Genomic DNA, 18,911 nt, shown 5'->3' with positions numbered 1-18,911 from the left:
CAGATGACAGCTTAAATTTCCTACTCTCATCCGATAAAGGAGAGGGAAGAAACTTCTTCAGAAAATGCCTCCAGTTCAAAGATCTTTACTCCACACTTTCTCTGTTAATAGCTAACTTCAGAAAAAAAAAATCACAATACTATTTCCACTTGGCTAAGTTTTGGACTCCCTATTAGTCTACTGATAAATAAGAAACATTTAATTTATTCATGTGCTGATATTCTGTATGATATCAGATCACTTTCTTGTATAAGACGAAGTTGGATTTTTCTGTGGACTTCTTTTGACTGGAACTAAGCAGAAACAATAGTTATAGATACATCAAGAGCATAGAGCTCATACATTACAGATGTATCTGGATTTAGCACACAACATATTCTGAAAAGCTGTAAAATACCTTCTTGTAGGTCTGTCCTTTACACATATAATGAAAACAGAATCATTCTACATATTTGTTTCTTCCCCTAAAGAAGAAAGCACATCTGAGTAGTAACAGGAGCATTGAAAACAACACTATCAACAAGCATGGCTCAAGGCATTGATTCTGTAATATACATATTCTTCAAAATAAGGAAATGAGTAATCCAGATAAATCACAGTGTAAGATGACTAACTCCTATTAGGTTATGAAATTTCTGTTACAATGTGTTGGGGTGTCATAACATCAGCATTTATTTTGGGAACTTGATAGTCAACAATGTCCCTGTTGGGAAAATGCTCAGCAGCAAAGGTCTAAAACTGAAACATGTTTTTTCTGGTTAATCAAGCTTCTGTTTAACCAAATTCAGGAACCTGGGAAGAATATAAGGGTCTAATGCCATCCCAGCACCATGACATTTAATACAATATTTGGCATGCTTTCTTTTTCACAAGCAGAGTTTCACTAGGTCTCCTTAACACAATTTATTTTCAGAGGTCTGACTTTCCTTTAAGCCAATATTTGAACAGGGGCTCTTTGGCACTTAACTGGTAGAATAATGCTTCTCTAGCTAACATAGCACCACTCACCAGGGGTTCAGAATGTCATTGTGCCAAAGTATTCTAAATGGGTAATTTCACCCTGATTTTCCCCAGTGGCAGCTAATGCCTGTGTGTCAGGTACTGGCCAGCTGGCAGCTGATTTTCTAGGATACGCTAATAGTGCAGATGACCATAGAAACAGAATTAGTGGGAAATGGAGCCCGTCTGAATCTGTAGGGCATGAACCTCTACTTAGCCAAGTATCATATAGAAAACTCTACAAGAGAGGAAATTAGTATTGCAAGTCTACAGAGGCCATACACCCCGACTGGCTATCACACCAAGTAATTCCACCCATGGAAGTCCTGAATCCCAGGAAAAATGTTCAACATCCTTAACTTGCCAAGGCAAGCCTAATTCAGTTGGTGTTCTAAATGATATTAATAGGATGGGAATATTAGGAGCAAGCACTTGAACTGTGCTCAAAATTCATAATCATGCCAAACAACAAGTTGATTTTCTTTAGCAGCATCTAGTTATGCAACTTTCCAAACTGATGTCTGATTACAATCCAGGCCAAAAGTATGCTCTCAGCTACAACTTACTACAACCTACTCATTTGTGTATAGCTGATACAAGGCTGTTTGGCTTCTGTTTATGACAGAAGCTCTGTGGTTTACATCTTACCCTAGTTATGTTCTTTCATTTCCTTTTCATAAAAGCTGCTTTGTTTTGTCTGAACTACAGAAACTGAGCAAAACAGCAAACAAAAGAAATGATTCAGTGAATCACTAACATTAGCAAGACTGTATATATTGGTTTTCCAAAACCATTTCAATGCCTGAAGCCTTTGCCATGGGACAGCAGAAATAATACACCGTAACTGTTGTTTTTCAGAGTCTCCAGATCTGATTATTGGCACTAAAATATCACCATATTTTCCTAAACTGAATTAGTGAGCTATTCTTGCTGGGAGCAGCAAAGTGCTAATTGTTTGTTTTTACAACATTCACCACACTAAATGCCTGGGCTTTCACAGACCTATAATCTGCTGGTGAATCCTACCCACTGTCCACTGAAACATATGGCAATTCACAAAGGAAAAGTGCTGATTATGAATTTGCCTAAAACAATACGTAGCAAAATGCCAGGTTTTAATAAAATATGTGTGCGATTAAACTTTTCCATTCCTTTAAAATATATCAGCATTGGAGGCACTCTAGTAAGCAGCAATATCTCAGCCACAATGTAAAGAAAAATAGTTTTAAATTACTGCAAAAACAAAAACCAAAGCCACAGTTTATTGCAATGTAAAGGGACACATTCTCTTGGCAAGCCTGGCTACTAGATCAAAACCCCACAGTTCTGGACTCTAGAATGGTAAAATTCCTGTGCACAATGAAACCTTAGAGCAAAATTGATTCGACTTAAAGGAATATATGCAAAATCACAGTCCTGATACACAAGGAAAAATACTGCCTAGACCTACATGTTTAATGTAGGTTTTCATTGTACCAGCTGAGTAATCCTGGATTTCTCAGTAAAACTTCCTTTCCTCTCATGGCAGGCCTCACCAAAGAACAAAGAAAAAAAAATGAAATGAACACTAACAAACAACGTCATTTTTCCAGGTTCATGGAAAAAAATTCATCATAAATCTTTCCTAAATCCTTTTGAATGCAAACCCACATTTTACTTAGTTTTAGTTTCACCATTACAGATCTATATACAAAGTTGAACTTGATTGTGCTGAGCCATGCCCACAGCATAAAGCAGCCTAAGAACTAACTAGAGATAGATAGGAATGTGCTTTTATAATAACAATTATCTTTGAGATATTAGTTTTACCTCTTTACATCACATTGAAACCAAGATCATTTGAATTTTCGGAAAAGAAAGTGAGAATGACTCCAGCCCCCCAAGTAAAGGTCAAGGCAATTACATAAAATGAACTTTACAAAGTCAATACTAATCCAGCAAAAAGAGTCTGTTAAATACTCCCAGCAAACTTAATTCACATCTCCTTCAAACAGCACAAGATTTAAATAGGACAAGCAGCATAAAAACTTTTATTTATTCTTGCATCAACATTGCTCTTTATCATTTCAGCTCATTTCTACTCTTATTCCACTTACTGATGAGCAACATCATTTGTAAGACATGATGAAGCAATTAAGTTATATTGAATCCCACTCTCCTTTCCAAAACTTCAAGTTGAGTAAAACAAACATGAACCAAAACCAATTTAAACCAGTTAAGATAAAATAAAAATTATTGAAAAATAAAATCCCGCATACTGCACTGGGTGCATTACTATTTGCCTTTGTTAAAAACTGTCAGTAGTTACTCACTTAGTCTTATTTGAAATGTTTACAGCAAATAAAACTATAGCTGTTTAATGGCTGACAACTAGTTTTGCTGCTTCTCTGTGTTTACTTTTACTGGTAGTACAGCTTTGCACCATTGTTTTTACCTCAGCTTGTAGAAAAATGTCTCATTTATAGCTCTATATATTGGTATAAATCATTCCATCCCTGGAGAGAGATGAAGGGACAAAGAATATGAAAGGGAAACTTAAAGGAAGAGAACATGGCATATTGTGCAGGGTTTATGGTTTACATCTGGCACTGCCAGCCAGGCATCCAGACAGAGCATGGAGGTGGTGAGGAGTACAGTGCTTCAGAAGAAGCACTAACAGAAACATGATAAAAGGTTTTCTACCGCCCTCTTTTCACCTGAAAAAAAATAATGGAAAGACAAAAGAAAAAAACAGCTTGGAAACCACATCACTGAAGCAGTGAATACACAGTAATGCATTGTGTATAAAGGACTCATCTGGGGCTTCCTACATGGAATTGACTTTACAATCCTTGCAGATGCATGGAGTGGGTCAGCCTGCCTCTCATTCTTTTTCTCACAGATGTTGTGATGGATGTGACAGGCAAATATGATCCAGCTCTCAAGCCTTATGCCACTCTCAAGTCTGGACCGGATGGACATCCAGTTCCTCCTCATTCAGCCAAAAAGCACATTCCCCTGCCATGCCACAGTCACTGAGGAGATAAGTGTTTCCTGGCAAGCAGTCAGGTCACCTGTAAATGCCTTTGGGTCAGAGCAACTCAGGCAGATAGGAATGCCAGGCAGAAACGATGGCACGGAGCTTCATGGGCTCGGTGCCAAATGTAAATAGGCCTGTAGAATAGCCTTGACCAGCTCGGAAATGTTCACATCACTGGCAGGCCAAGCCTCCCCAGACCAGCCCACATTAAAGGCAGAGGTACAGCAGCCTGATCTGTGCCCAGAAGCACTACAGCACAGAAACAATTGATCTTGCTCAAGAGCTGCTTGCAGCCTGCAGACAGGCAGGGAACACGATGGTGACACGGCCTCTATAGCACCAGCACAGCAAGGGAAGCTTCTGTGCGTGCTGCCCCCATGACCTCATGTCTGTCCATAGCTCTGATGAAGGGGGCTCCAGGCATTTCTGGGGGGCCCTTCCAACCCCTCCTTCATTTCCTCTTTGCCATCCCGAACACAGCACACAGATGCAGCATTCTCACACCTACAGCAAGGCCCGGTGTCACAAGTCACTCTCAAGTTCCAGGACCTCCTCCAGAAGCTGGGGAGGCAACCAAGCAAGAGCTAAGGGTACAACCACCAGCAACATCTGTCAGGCTGGAGCTATGGGCAGCTGCTGGATGAACTCAGTGATGGAGTGCACACTACACAGGAGATTCTCAGCACTTACATGTGAAACATATCTGTCACCAATGCAATATTAATTGCAGGTGAGGATACATGCAGTCACCCCAGGACAGATGGAGTTTCAGAAACAAACAGGAGCAGAGTTGGATCTTCCTTTCTAGCTCACCTTACTCCCCAGGGACTTTGGAGGCAAACGTACCCATAGATTCCCTCAGAATCTAGCAATTCATATAGAAAATAAGCAGGAAAATAAACCTAATGCAATCTGAAATATCAGGCAATATACCTTAAAGCTATGTTGGCATCGAGCTAAGCCAGTTGAAAAAAAAAAAAAAAAAAAAGGAGCTGATCACATAACACCTTGCATTGGAGAAAAACGGATCCAGCAGATAATATAGATACATGTAATTTCTGCATAACCGCTCAGGAAACTAGAGCCAGAAGACTGTTAGCACCTTCCTTTGACATTGTCAGTTAAAGGGCACTACAAAACCCAAGAGAATGTCCTCCTAACTTTGTGGCATAACATCCTATGGAAATTGCCCTAGAATTTACTAGCTAAAATTCAGGCAGTTCAATGAGCACGAGTGTTTGCCACAAACATGCTTGGCCATCCACCCACATTAACTTATACAACTGCCATAAGCATCTCCAACTTCATCAGCTAGGAGTAAAGACAGAAGCTTTCAATATATATGCTACAGGGCATATGCTGATCATGGGCTGGTGTCAAGAAGGAACATACCCTCCTTGCACACTATTATACACTTACAGGTCAACGTATTATGGGGATTTATATCTTCATTTGAAGCATCTGGTATAAATCAACATTGCAGGCAGGATACAAGATTAGAAGGGTCATTGGGTCTTTCCTGATACAGCAAATAATTTGCTCTGTATCAAGCAAAGCTTTTTGTTTTTCCTTCCCTAATTCCAGTAACTCCATTCAACAGCTTCAATTTCCCTTGAATTGCTTTCTTGCAGCCTCCTCGGTGTGTCAATCACAAAGCACAAGCTAATCATCCAAAAATGTCTTTTCCACTTCCCCAAACGTCTACTAGATAGGATTCAGGCACAGAGATTTAAAAGGTAAACTCAGCAACTTGTTCTGACTCTCTCCATTGCATTCCAGTCGCCAAGGGGGCAATTTTTTTGCTTCAAATATAAAAAAACATTCATAATGGAGTTTATTTAGACCTTCTTGCTTTAAGTAAGCAAGTTTTTAATCTATCACATACATTCCTGTAATGTAGGTTTGATGTTAATGGGTTGTAAAGTGGGTAATAATTTTCTAACTGACCTCTTCAATCAGATTGGATCATATTATTGACCATGCTGTTTGTTTTATAACCACAATCATATTGTGGAAGAACATCTCTTGCAAGTAGCACATTTGTAAGTGCCCATTAAGGCAAAAGATGACAGGTCTGCATGTTTGGCACTTTTTAAATATTTCTTTTTACCTTGTTGGCAGTATTCCCATCAGGATCCTAAAGCTATCCATTTGTATGTTTCTGGGCTCCTGTCTGGGGGTTCTGCTTTGTTTTGAAAAATGCTGTACAAGAGCCAAAATCAAAAAATATGTAAATACTGTAACTTTTAGAAAAGAACACCCAAACCCACCAGACATTCCTCCTTTTTTCGTGTTGTTTTTTTTTTGTTTTGTTTTTTTTTTTCCTCTTTTTTTGTTGTTTGTTTGTTTGGTTATCTTGGTCAATGCAACATTCCTTCTTAAGAGTAAACTCTGGAAGTTTTTCAAGAGTGATCCAACAGGAATTTTTCAAAGATTTCTAAGAAAATTACCATTAATGACTTCTTTTCAACACCCACTTATGCATTCAATAGATGCATTTAGCAAAGGTTTTTGAGCTCCTTATCCCTCCTAAACAGCAATGATAGCTCATGGTCAGGCACAGGACTGGGACTGAGACTGACACAGTAAGTCCTCAAGCCCTCAGGGCCAATGTCAGTCCGAAAATGTTTGAAACCAAGTTTCTCAGACAATGGTTTTACTTTCTTTTACCACAGTTCTACATGCCTTCTGAGGGACTACTGAAACTTATTGTCATGACTTGTAAGCAGACAAGTAGTCTGAGAAAAAACTACAAATCTCAAAAAGAGCAGTGTAGAAAAGCAAGCAAACAAAACACACTGGGAGCTGCCCTTGCTGCTAGAGGAAACAGAACATTAATTTTTTTGTCATCGAGCCCTGCAGTGTGGCTTTGGCAAAAACACTCTTCTCCTAATGTGCCAATTGTTCTTGTCTAAAATGAAGATAATATTTTCCCTCATTACACTCACTTGTTAATTTGTTCATCCAGTTTTAAGGTTTTCCAAGGCAAGATTTATATTCATATGCTGTTCAACATAATAGGATCCCAATATTAACTTTGGATATTAAAAATCTTCCCATAAAGATTTCAGTTTCATGATATGAGGATTCCAAGTAAAGCAGCTGAAGTATTTATGACAGGCAAGCAAGGGAAAAAAATCCTGTCTTCCATTTTCATTTTATTGCACTTGACTGAGTCTCCAAATTGTGTTTCAGAGTTGCAATTGAAATGATAAGCACAGAAAAGTAAAGGCAAACGCCAGAAGGAACATGAGTGCTGTCAGCTACACATTTTTCTTTTCTGGTTGTTATTTCTAGTAGTGAACTAAGCTGTTTTCTTCCAATTCTATGAATATAAATATCCAGATATTTGCTCTCTCCCTAAAATTTAGAGATTTTCGAGGTAGGTTCGCTATGAAGCAGCACTAACTGGTGCTGAGTTGTTAGCTTTTTATTACATTTTCTCTCCATACGATATAAAGATTTCTCCCAGTGCAGTTGAAGTAACTTCTCCAAAATTGCCAACACAAAATGATATCCCAACTGTTGTTAAATCTGCCGCTAAATCCCTACTGAACTTAAATGCAGAGTAATTTGAGTAATCTTTTACCCTGCAGTAACTTGTTCATTAGGCTAAATTTTTATGCACCTAAATTACTCAATAAAATTTGGATTTGTGGAAAGTATTTCTTCACTATGAACACAGAGATTATTCAGTCTTTAGTCAGGAAAATACCAATTAAGTGTTAAACTGAAGAAATGGAATTCAGCCCAACTGCTCATTGTTGTTGGCTTGTTTAAATTACAATGCAACAGAGTTTCTGGAAATGCAAACATGGTAAAAACTCCAGATATAAGTAAGTTCTAAAAATGTGAATTTGTGGCCCATCTCAGCTGACATGGCAGAGTAAGCTGTCATTCATATCCATAGAATCATGGAATGATTTAGGCTGAAAAAGCCCCTTTTTGCTACAATGAGGGTGTTGAAACACTGGTAGAGGCTGCCCAGAGAGGCAGTAGAGGCCTCATCCTTGGAAACATTCCAAGTCAGGTTGGGTAAGACACTGAGCAACCTGATCTAGTTGATGTCCCTGCTAACTGCAAGAGGGTTGGGCAAACTGTTCTAGGATCACTGAGTCCAAGCACAAACCTAACACTGAAGTCCAAGGCTAAACCATATCCCTAAGCACCTTGCCTACAGGTCTTTTAAATTTCTCTAGGGATGGTGAGTCAACCACTTGCCCTAGGCAGCCTATTCCAGTGCTTGGCAAACCTTTCAGTGAAGAAATTTTGCCTACTAGGTAACCTAAACCTCTTATGGAGCAATTTGGGCCCTGTTCCTCTTGTGCTATCACTTACTCCCTGGAAGAAGAGACCAACACACAGCTCTATCAGCAGACTTTGGAGGAGCAGTACACAGCCCTGCGCTGCTCTCAAGTGACCCATTGCTCTAGGGTGACAAAACTGTGCTGCTTTATGCAGGGCCTTTTATGGGTTGCCCAGAGTCCACGTAACAATTCATCTCTGTTCACTCTTCCCCTATATGACCCTCAGGTATTAGCCTGAGGCTAGATTTTAACAAACCAAACCCAAAGAATGCTATTCTTCCTCACCAACACTTGCTCAAGTTCCTCTTGAGAGCACCTCATGCCCACTACTGCTAGAGTACAGGTGGCTAAAAAATTACTAATGTCTGTACTGCAAAGCTGCTTTAAAAGGCTCTAAAGCTCAGTTAAAAAACAAGCACATATTACCTACAAATGTAGGAGACAGGAAGAAACTTCCACTTGAATTTAACATACAGTGATGGGAAGATAAAGGAACATAAATCCCTACACCCAACTATCACACACTGCTGAAACCTTCCTGTGTTACATTCTGTAAAGCTGCTTCAATTTGTTCAGACAGAAAAAGCTATTTCTGTCAAAATATATTTGACTTTTCAAAGAAATTGCTTAAACTAACTTTTGATTTGAATTTTTAATTTAAACAAGAGATATACTTAAAATTTTTATTTTCAAAACTACTTATTTTTAAAAACTTTGTTAAACATTCAGCTTCCCTGTCTTTTCCTTCCTTTCCCTTGCATCTGAATGTAGTAGTTGTGTGACCATTGGAACCTCTTTCTTCTTTCTCTTTTCCAAAATTTTCTAATGAAAAAATCACCAGATCAGGTATTTCAAAACTTACAAAGCAGCTGAGACTGTTCCCTTTTACCAGTCCAAATCCACTTGTGAAAGCAGCAGGATTAACCTACAGATGTATGTGGTTTTCCAAGATTAAAATATATATGTAATTACACTGTATATGATTAAGATGGTGGTTCATAATCAGAATAAATTGATTTGCGAGTCAGTACAGCAAGAAGCAATTATTGTACTTGGCTTCTGACATACTCATTTAACAGACAGCTCTATACCAGGAACCAGAGTTATATGTTGCTGAGACTTTTGGTGATGGTAACTTGATCTTAAAAGCCTCTCTTTAGCTCTCACATGTCAATATACTCTTTTGAAAAGATCAGCAAAACTGGGTAGTTACAAGCCTTGCTCAAACATAAAGGCAGTTTTCATAGACAACACACCAAGACTATAAAAGTAAAGAATGAACTCCAGCTAAATAAAGTAATGGTCCTCCAGTGGAAAGACAAAACACAATTAGAATTCACATACTTATTTCAAGATCAATATTCTTCTACTGATTTGCTGAGGAGGCTTTTATGAAATTTAAGCATAGTTCACTTTTAAATACTCTTACCGCCAACAGCTATGGGGGGCTGTATTAATTCCTTTCCTTTTATAAATCAATAATTAGATTGCCAATTTGCTTAAAGTGCTTTTGAAAAAAAGGAGGGAATATGGAAGCTATATTTTACCATTCTATATCACATGTTGAAAGGTTCAGTAACTCATACTATCATACTTAATGAATATTATGACACTCAGAAACAACATGGAATGGAATCAAAACCAAGTATGAAAATTTTTCTATGTAAGATTCAAAAAATACCTAAATAAATAAATGTTCATCATGACAGCATGCAGACACAAACACAATTGTTGGCCTAAGTCCATCTTCCCAGTGTAATCCGTGCACTGTAAGGGTGGAGATTCAAGCCTAGAGACTGAAGCAAAAAGATATTCGGAATATCTTTTATGAGGACAGCTGCTTGAATTTTGAAGCGATCCCAGTACAAGTTTTGTTAGCTAGAGTTAAGAAAGGAACCAGGAGAGGAGAGAAGAAACTACCCAGCCATCATAGAGTTGGAAAGTTGTGTTTGTACATGAAAGTACTCAGTAATCCTGCCCTATTCACCAGGCAGGACTCCAAATGAGGTATGCTACAGGATCAGCAGGAGTGAATTTCCTTACAGAGAAGGGTTGTGCCTTGGAGAAAGAATACAAACAGTGGAAGTTGTCTGTACTTGTGGAGAGAAATCAGGACACACTCAGGCTCATTTGAATAGATGCAAGTTGTGTAGAGAAAACTAAAACCCTCCAGAACAATTGGAGGAGGCCTGCAGAATATTTGCTAGGATTAAGCTTCCTGGAGCAGTCTGAGTCCTTAGGAAACCCCTAAATAAAGTTACTAGTTTACCTTATAACTGTCCTTAAAGAAAATAATTAGGAAACATCACATCCATTTCTACTTTTGATATGCTGTGATATTTTCATAGTACCTTACTCTGCAAAATAGCTTAAGAAAAACTTTTTTCTACTCTTTTACTGCAACATTACAGACTTTGTCACAACTTATTAATCTTCTTCCTTCCTAAGAAGGTGTATTCAAGACTTAGCTTGATTACAGCACTCATTCTGACCTACTTGAACTTCAAATAGACACGTTTTACTTTTTAAAGCAAACCAAGAAAAGGCCATTCCTTTAACCTCGGAGAAGGTCCTGAGCATTTAAAAAAACCTCAGGCAAACTCAAAGCTGTTTCCCTGATCTTCCATTCTTCCCAAGATGTGTGGCTTTGTCTTCAATATATACAGGATACTGATAAGATAGCCCTTTGTGTGTGTGATGGAATAAGACTGAAATAAACACTCATGGAATAAGACTGAAAATAAAAATATCAATTTGTATGCAAAAAAATCTCAAAAAAAACCCTGAAAGGAACACTGCAAGTTAGTGTTTTGTGTCAAAGCTAAGGTTGCCAACTGATACAAAAGTTCTAAAATAAGGATATTCTCTTAACAAATACAGTGAAGATGAACATTGAAGCTTTTCTGTGAATTATTAATTTTGCACTCCACATGCATTCTGAAAAAGAGCACTGGAATGAATGACAAAGGAGTCATTGGTTGAAGGGTGACAGGAAGAAGGCTGAAAAGCCTGTATTTGGTTAATAGTTACATCATTAACACATACAATATCTGAATTCCATGTGAACTAATACATATTTAACATAAAAAATAATAGTGCTTTACTAATAATTCAACACAATAATAGCAGAAGGTAATGTCTAGACAGTCAAGCCAATGGTATTTTTCACCCTTTCATTAATGATGAACAAGGTAATTCTCATTCAGCATAAACTTCACACTTAGTGTGCCTGGTAGGTCCCTATACAATCTACAGCATCCCACATGGGGAAGCATCCATTTCTTCTGGAATATCCTGGCACAGCAGACACTGCCCTGAGGCAGGAGCCTGTTGTCCTGTGTCAGTGGGCCCCATTCCATTCTTATAACTCTGAAAAGGCTCAAAGTAGCACAAGTCAATCATAGATGGTCAGGGTCTTTATGATACACCACTGTGTGCTCAGGCTCTTGTCCTCCACTCCACTATTCCCAAATAAGTTTGAAACCATTAAGAAAATGTTATTCCTTTGCTTCAACTTGTGCTCATGAAGATTTAGCCTTCTAGGAGGGTTTAAGTGCCCCCAAACCACCTTAGCTGTTGGGCTGCAGCAAAGCCTGATACTGGAATGTCTCTAACCTCACACAAGGATGTATGAATGGCACGTCCTGGGCTCTGGGTCCCTGCAGCTCCCTTGCATTCTAGCAGCAATATGTCAAACCTTTGCTGTCAGAGAGCAACAGAAACAAAAACCCAGTTAGTAATAGGCAGCATTCTGAAAGGAGAGATAAAAATAATCAGGGAAATTGATAATTTTGCAGGTTTTGTTCAGGAAGAAAGCACCATCCACAGTTTAGTTTTAATCTGCTTTAGAGAAAAAAGTATATTGCTTTTGGCATCAGATAAATACAAAAGGGAGACTGAGGAGATTAATTAGTCTTAGTTTACTGAGTGCCCTTCACTATTATTGTTGAAAAAAATGCACTTAGGCAGCTAATAAGGAAAGTATTTTAACTCTAATGGACATAAACATTGTATTAGGTTTTGGCATTAGAAAATGGAAACAGAGTTGTCTTAAGGCTGGCTGACATATTAAATACTATCTTCTTTTCTTCCACATTAGAAATGTTAATTGAACAACAGAAGACATCAATATACCAGTGAAGTTCTCCTCAAGTATTAGCAACTTTCCCTGGTGACCTGACAATACTAGATAGGTGAACAGCTGTGCAGGAGTGCAACCATTATGAATTCTATTCCATTTAATAGCAGATGCAGGAAATGGAAGGTTATATTACAGATCAATACACAGGCTAAGGGAACCTGACAACCTTTGGTTAGAATCAGAAGAATAAATGGCATTAATTAATTCACAGAGTTGTTGAAAAAAAATACTATTTTTCTGTAACTGAGAAAGAAGAGAAATGGTCTGCTGTGAAATATAGTATTGATTAATGTGAAAAGCAGCCTGTTATAAGTATCCTGCTATTGCAGAACTTGTAAACTCTGTTTAGGTTGCCTCTTGAAGAAATCTTAACTATTTTTTTATCTAAAATATTTAGATCAAAATATACTAGCTGTACCGAATATACTTTCCAGTTTAATAATAATGACACTATAATGACACTTAACTTTAAAAATTATATTTCATATATTATTCTCATATATTTATAACCTACCAACTCTGAAACTCTGATCTTGAATGCCAACAGCATGTGAGAAACTACAAACTCCATTTATAACTGGAGAGTTTTAAGCTTATAACATAAGAAGAATTGTATAACAGAAGTGTGACATGCTAAAACATCCCTCAGAGAGCTTTAGCCTCTGGATGCATTCAAAGGATATATGTAAAAGGTTATTTCTATAACGGGGGTTAACACACATCAACTCCAGGGGGCTGCAGAAAGGATCCTGAAAACAGGCTCAGATTCACAGCATTTATTAGAGGGTCCATCACTAATGGCATATATTGAGTCTAAAAGTGGAAGTTATCCCCAAGACACAGTAAAAGAATTCTTGTAGAAGCTGCTGTGGACTTCAAACACCTCCATGCAATTTTAGCAATTATTAGAAATTAGCACCAGTTATCTTTTTGAACTACAAATTCTACTACTTTGGGTCAATAGCTCATTTTCTGAAGATCTTTCTGACAACTTTTAGTAGAGAAATTCTCTCCTAGCCATGTAACATAATGGTTATAGATTTGTTCTTCAAACTCGATAGTAATACAGCAACAGCTACAAATTCAAAGGGGCTGCCAGGAAAAATATGCTCATCCAAAATAATCATCAGTGGCACCTAAATACTTCTGCCCTGTCCTCAACAACCTGCAAGTTCTCACCCTTTCTGGGGTGCATTAGGAAGAGCATTGCCAGGAGCTCAAGAGAGCTGATCCTGCCCCTCTCCTCAGCCATGTGGGGCCTCACCCAGAGTGCTGTGTCCAGTTCTGGGCTTCTCAGTGTGAGAGAGACATGGAACCTCTGAAGTGGGTCCAGTGCAGGACAATGAGGATTATGAAGGGATTGAAGCATCTCTCTAGAAAGGAAGGGCTGACGGAGCTGGGCTTGTTCAGCCTCAAGAAGAGACAACCAAGGGAGGACCTTAATGTCTGTGAGCATCTAAAGGGAGGTTGCCAAGAGGATGGACCAGGCTTTACTCACTGGTGCCAAGCCAGGAGGCAGTGGGAGAAAACTGATACACAGCAAGTTCTGCCTCAACACGTGGGAGAGCTCTGCTGAGTGAGTGACTGACACCGGAACAGGTTGGCAGGAGGTGTTGTAGAGTCTCCCTCACTGGGCATCTAAGGAAGCTGCCCAGGCACAATCCTGACCACTGTGCTCTTGTACTAGATGACCTCCAGGTGGTCCCTTCCAAGTTTAGCATTCTGTGATCATTTCATATTCACCCTTCAGATGGTTAATTCTCCAGGAGGTCAGAAATCCGGAGCACAGCAAACTCTCCTGACTAACCAGGAGATTGTGCAACTATTCCCAGGAGTTGACAAATCAAGAATGCATCTGTCTGAAGCATCCACCTTCTTGAGTAGTATTACAGCCTTCAGCAGAGATTTCTGTTACAGAAATCTGGAAACTTACAGGAGCATACAATTCAGCAAAGTTATCTTCCTCACGTTAGAGCTATGGAATCATTTTGGTTTGGGTTTTCACAAGCCCTTGAATCAGTCTGCTTATGCTCAGTTTGTGACTGTATTAGCAGGTATCTTTTTCAATTAAGAAAAAACTATGACTGAGTGATTGAAACACTTAAAGCGAATCCATAAAGCAAGTGCACAGATTAAATACAATTCTCACAGTTTGTGTTTATGATGGCACACATCACAGTGATAACCATGTGCTATGGTGAAAGTTATGTAATTACTGTATTTTCCATCCTCTTTTGTTTACTCTGCCTGCTTTCTGCCCTCTAAAGTATTTCCCATACAACTCAACTATGTTATATCCTTAAGCAGTTTTAGATAGCTGCAAACTTTAAAAAATAATCCTAGTCCCAAAACTGTATTCCTTCAATCTACTCTGAAAAGTGGTTTCCTTACAAATACTCCCTAAAACCTCAAATGCATGAACTTCAGTCATGCAGAAGTGGCATTGTTTTGCCACCCTACAGGTTAGTCTGTATCATATCTTAAGATACAAACACATAAGATTTGCACTTTCTTAAAGAGAAAAGTCAATTCTCAAACTTCTGCTTTTAACCAGGAAAATCCTCAGAATAAAAAGCTCAATGAACCATGACACTTTTGGTATTTATAAGCTATAATTTGTTCCTACATGGTTCTCTGCAAGCTTTAAATTAGGATAATGAACAAATGATGTAAATGCCAGTTTCAGCTAGTAATTTCTTCAAATGTTTCTTCCCCCTGAAATACAGATAATACAGTGCACTCTAGCATTCTGCTGAAGAGTTTGACATGATATTGACACCTATAACTCCTTGGTTGTAACTCATTTGTGCCCAGAGAGACCCCAGAGAAATGCAATATGTGTAAAATCTTCAGGGCCATGCCCCTGTCATTAAAATTAGAAGTAATCTATTCATCTGTTTTTAATATTACTGAATAGAAAATTTTAGAACTATAATAATATGAATGTGATTATATATAAGCTACTAAACTATTAGTTTAATTATTAGAACAAAAAAAAAAAACTGGAAAAAGATAGGTAGGTCTAGGCTGCAGGGATTTTTGTGGGAATTAATAGGCCCAAGTTTGAATATCCAGAGTCCGATGAGTTTCTTGTGCAAAGGTAGATTAAGACTTGCAGGAAAGAAAATTAAAAAGGAGAGGAGTCTCTCTCCCTCTCATTTGGGCTGCTGAGACACACAGAGCTGGCCTTAAACAAGTCGTTCTAGGAAACACCACTTCCTTCTCAACACTTTCTGTCCGTTTCTCCGTCACAAAGGAAAAAATGTAGTACTGGCAACATATACAATAACACTAAATAAACTTTCAAGTCAGAGCTTCCAGAGGTCTCCACATTTTTCTCATCACTGGTGTTCCCCAACACCTCCTGACAGAAACTCGGCTTCTTTCTTTTGAAAAATGATGAAATCAAACCATGCTATTACATCTTGCATACCAATGAAGGAGATTTTTCTAAGTGCAGTGTTCTACACTTAAAGGGGAAAAAGTACGACTCTGATGGTTTCATCCACTCTTTTACCAAGGTGAAGAAAAGACAACTGTGGGTGAAGCAAAGCTGCCCAATTCTAGTATTCTGCTTTGCCAAAATATATATACTGTAGAGCCACTATTCATGAAGTGCACAGCACAGAAAACTTTACACAGGAATAGATGTCTAACTTTTCTTTAACTCAGCTTTAACTCAGTTTAACAGGAAATTAGAGGGTTTCTACAGGCCAAAGTGTACTTAACTTAGATTTTTTTTGTGGCTAACACCTAACTCTGGTTTTATAGGCACTGTCACACCCGTATGTACTTTCTAAAATGTAATATTAAGGTATGTAATTGCAACTAAATGCCCTTGACACCTGAATGAAGTTCATACCAGCCATTTTCACTGCATAAAATTTCAGAGTGATCTTCATGTGCTGAGTAGGACTGCTCAACAATGGCTATCATAAACTCATTTGTAAGTAATGAGAATTATGTTTCTAACAGTTCAAAACTAATGTTTCAGATCTATTGCTATCATTTCACCATAAATGGTGAATAACATCCATTGTAACAATAAGGATATATAAGCAAACAATTTCATTTCAATAGGTATGTTGCAATTTTCAATAACCAAAAATGAAACCCTACTTTTAGTACACAGATGATGCACAGTTTTATTGATTTCAACTGAAATTGTTCTTGTAGTTCCACTAGCTGCATTCTAATCTTTTGCAATTTTCTTTCCCTGTTCTAATTTTTCAGGGTTTCCTCCCTTTGAAAATCAACCTGTGATCTTGAATTAACAAACTGTATATATACACATTGTGTTTCTTTTTCAAAACCATATCACATTTTCATTTAGAAGCCCATTTGCCAATTCTGTCTCAGATTGTCCTTCTCTATCTAATTCACAAGGGACATGTTGTTTCATGCACAAGAAACATAAGAATAAATATTTGCACCAGTTGTTAACCTTGTACCCTAACATTTGTGTATAGAAGTGTGATTCTTTCATATTGCAATTAGCAAGTATTTTTCAAGCATTTGGGGACTTCTACTAATGAAAGTAAATTTGAAAAGAAATAAGATATTTTGCTTGTATAAAATAACAAATATCAGAGGAGGCTATCATCAGTAGAAAAGTGACTACAAATGCATATTGTGAAGTAGAGACATGTAAAGCAGATGGCACCTACTTCCCCAGTGAGGCAAACCAGAGAGAGCAGCACATGTAGGAGGAGGGCTGAGTGCCCCAGGCAGTGCCAGGAGCCCGGTTACACTGGCACAGCAGCCAGACTTGGCCATCCTTCTTTAGAGGTTTTTGGCAGCTCTGGGCTGCAGGCCTGGGGAATCCAGCACAAGGAGTTTCTGCTGCACCTCAGTAATGTCAGCACCGCTTTGTGTATGGCCATGCTCTGAGCTCACCTCAAAGAGCTGCAGCTGAGAGCAAGCACGGCCAGAGACGCCTCACGCCACCATCCTTTGCTCATCTACAGTGCAGCTTCCCCAAGCTCTGGGGGGAGCAAACGTGCCTGCCCTGGTCCTGGTGCTTGTACAACCTCTGCTGACCAACACAGCCGTCTGCCCAGCAAGTTTACAGCAAAATGAGAAGTAAGGATAAATTCAGCCTTCATTCCTCCCACATCTTACCCATACATGGCTGCTTTTAATCTGTTTCTGTAATTGCATGCGCACATGACATTTGCCTTTAAGTCCCTTCCCACCTCTTCCTGTTCCACGCTTATATAGATAATGAGGCATTTTGGAACTGACTCATCTTGAGAGACTACTTCTTATGCTATGGGATTTTTCCTTGCATTCCCTTCTTGATTTAGGCAGATCACCTTTTCCCTTTCCTATTTTCAACTTCCCTTTCCACTCTCTTAACAGGTGCTGAGGTAGGACATGGAGAAGTGGAGACTACATTCCAAAATTTATATTTTGAGAGTGCTGTTTTTATTTCCCATGCCCCTAATGGGGTTTTGTTAGTCTAGACTGTTGTCATCTTACTGCAGGGGTTCCATACTGTTATCCCTATATCACAAAAGTTCCATACCTTCTTGGTGTTTCACGTGGGCAGCTCCTCAGAGCACTGACTCTTCCTTCTTCACAAAGCAGCCACTGACTCCAGCTCCCCTCTCACCCAGCCACCCCACTCTTTTATAGCATCTTCTTCTCACTGGTTACAGCTGTGGCCTGTTAAAGTCAGGCCTGCTCCTGATCTTTGCTAATTGGCCCAGCTGCAACTCCTTAGGGGTAAGAGTACTTTCTACACTATTTTCTTATATTCTATCCCCCTACACTAGAGTGCCTTAGTTTCCTAAATAATAACATCAACAAGTTTTCCTTGGAAGTATTTTTCATATATATACATATTTACATACATATATACATACATATATATATATATATATGGATCAAAGGTAAAAAAGCAAAGAGGGGAAAAAACCCGACATGGTGCAGAATTTATTAAAATCTCCACCATGAGAAGGCCATCTCATCATTTTCTGGTGAAGTGGCCTTTCACAAGTAAAGCAAGTTCGACTGTTTTGGTCTGACAGCCATCTACCATGAAGTTGAATAATTTCAAGTGCTTTCAGAGTTCTAGCCTTAGGGCCCAAATTTAAATATTTTAGTAAAGCCAATTGTACAGCCATTGTTTTAGTTTCTTCTCTTTTAAAATGTTTACCAAGCTGTAAAAACTCTTGTTGATAATTTCATATGCAGTTTGTCAATGCTTAAGTAATTAGTGGTCTTATGGCACAAGAAAGCTTTCAGTAAAACTACTGAATTAATCCAGTTTTTTGCAAAGTCTAATCTTGTCTCATGGAAAACAGAGGCATGGTTTGGGATAGGAAAGCAATTTAATTATTAACACCTCAGGCTCTAAATTTTCCAGATATATTTGGTTGAAGAATTAGGTAATTCTGGAATAAAATTTCTTTCTAGCAATATTTTTTAAGACAAACATACC

General features: G+C 38.5%; 1 protein-coding gene across 4 annotated transcripts in view; it reads right to left on the bottom strand.

Moving 5' to 3' along the window:
• RET (ret proto-oncogene) overlaps positions 1 to 18,055 on the bottom strand; it is a 171,184-nt gene extending 153,129 nt beyond the window's left edge. For all 4 annotated transcript variants that reach the window (XM_064716354.1, XM_064716357.1, XM_064716359.1 and 1 more), the window contains exon 1: positions 17,994 to 18,055. The gene's annotated coding sequence lies outside the window, so the exon portion shown is untranslated. The remainder of the gene's footprint in view (positions 1 to 17,993) is intronic.
• Positions 18,056 to 18,911: the final 856 nt, after the last annotated feature.

The sequence above is a fragment of the Zonotrichia leucophrys genome, chromosome 6 (genome assembly GCF_028769735.1).
Source record: "Zonotrichia leucophrys gambelii isolate GWCS_2022_RI chromosome 6, RI_Zleu_2.0, whole genome shotgun sequence".
Lineage (NCBI taxonomy): Eukaryota > Metazoa > Chordata > Aves > Passeriformes > Passerellidae > Zonotrichia > Zonotrichia leucophrys.
Note: the sequence above shows the minus strand (reverse complement) of the source record. Positions and strands in the feature narration are given on the sequence as shown.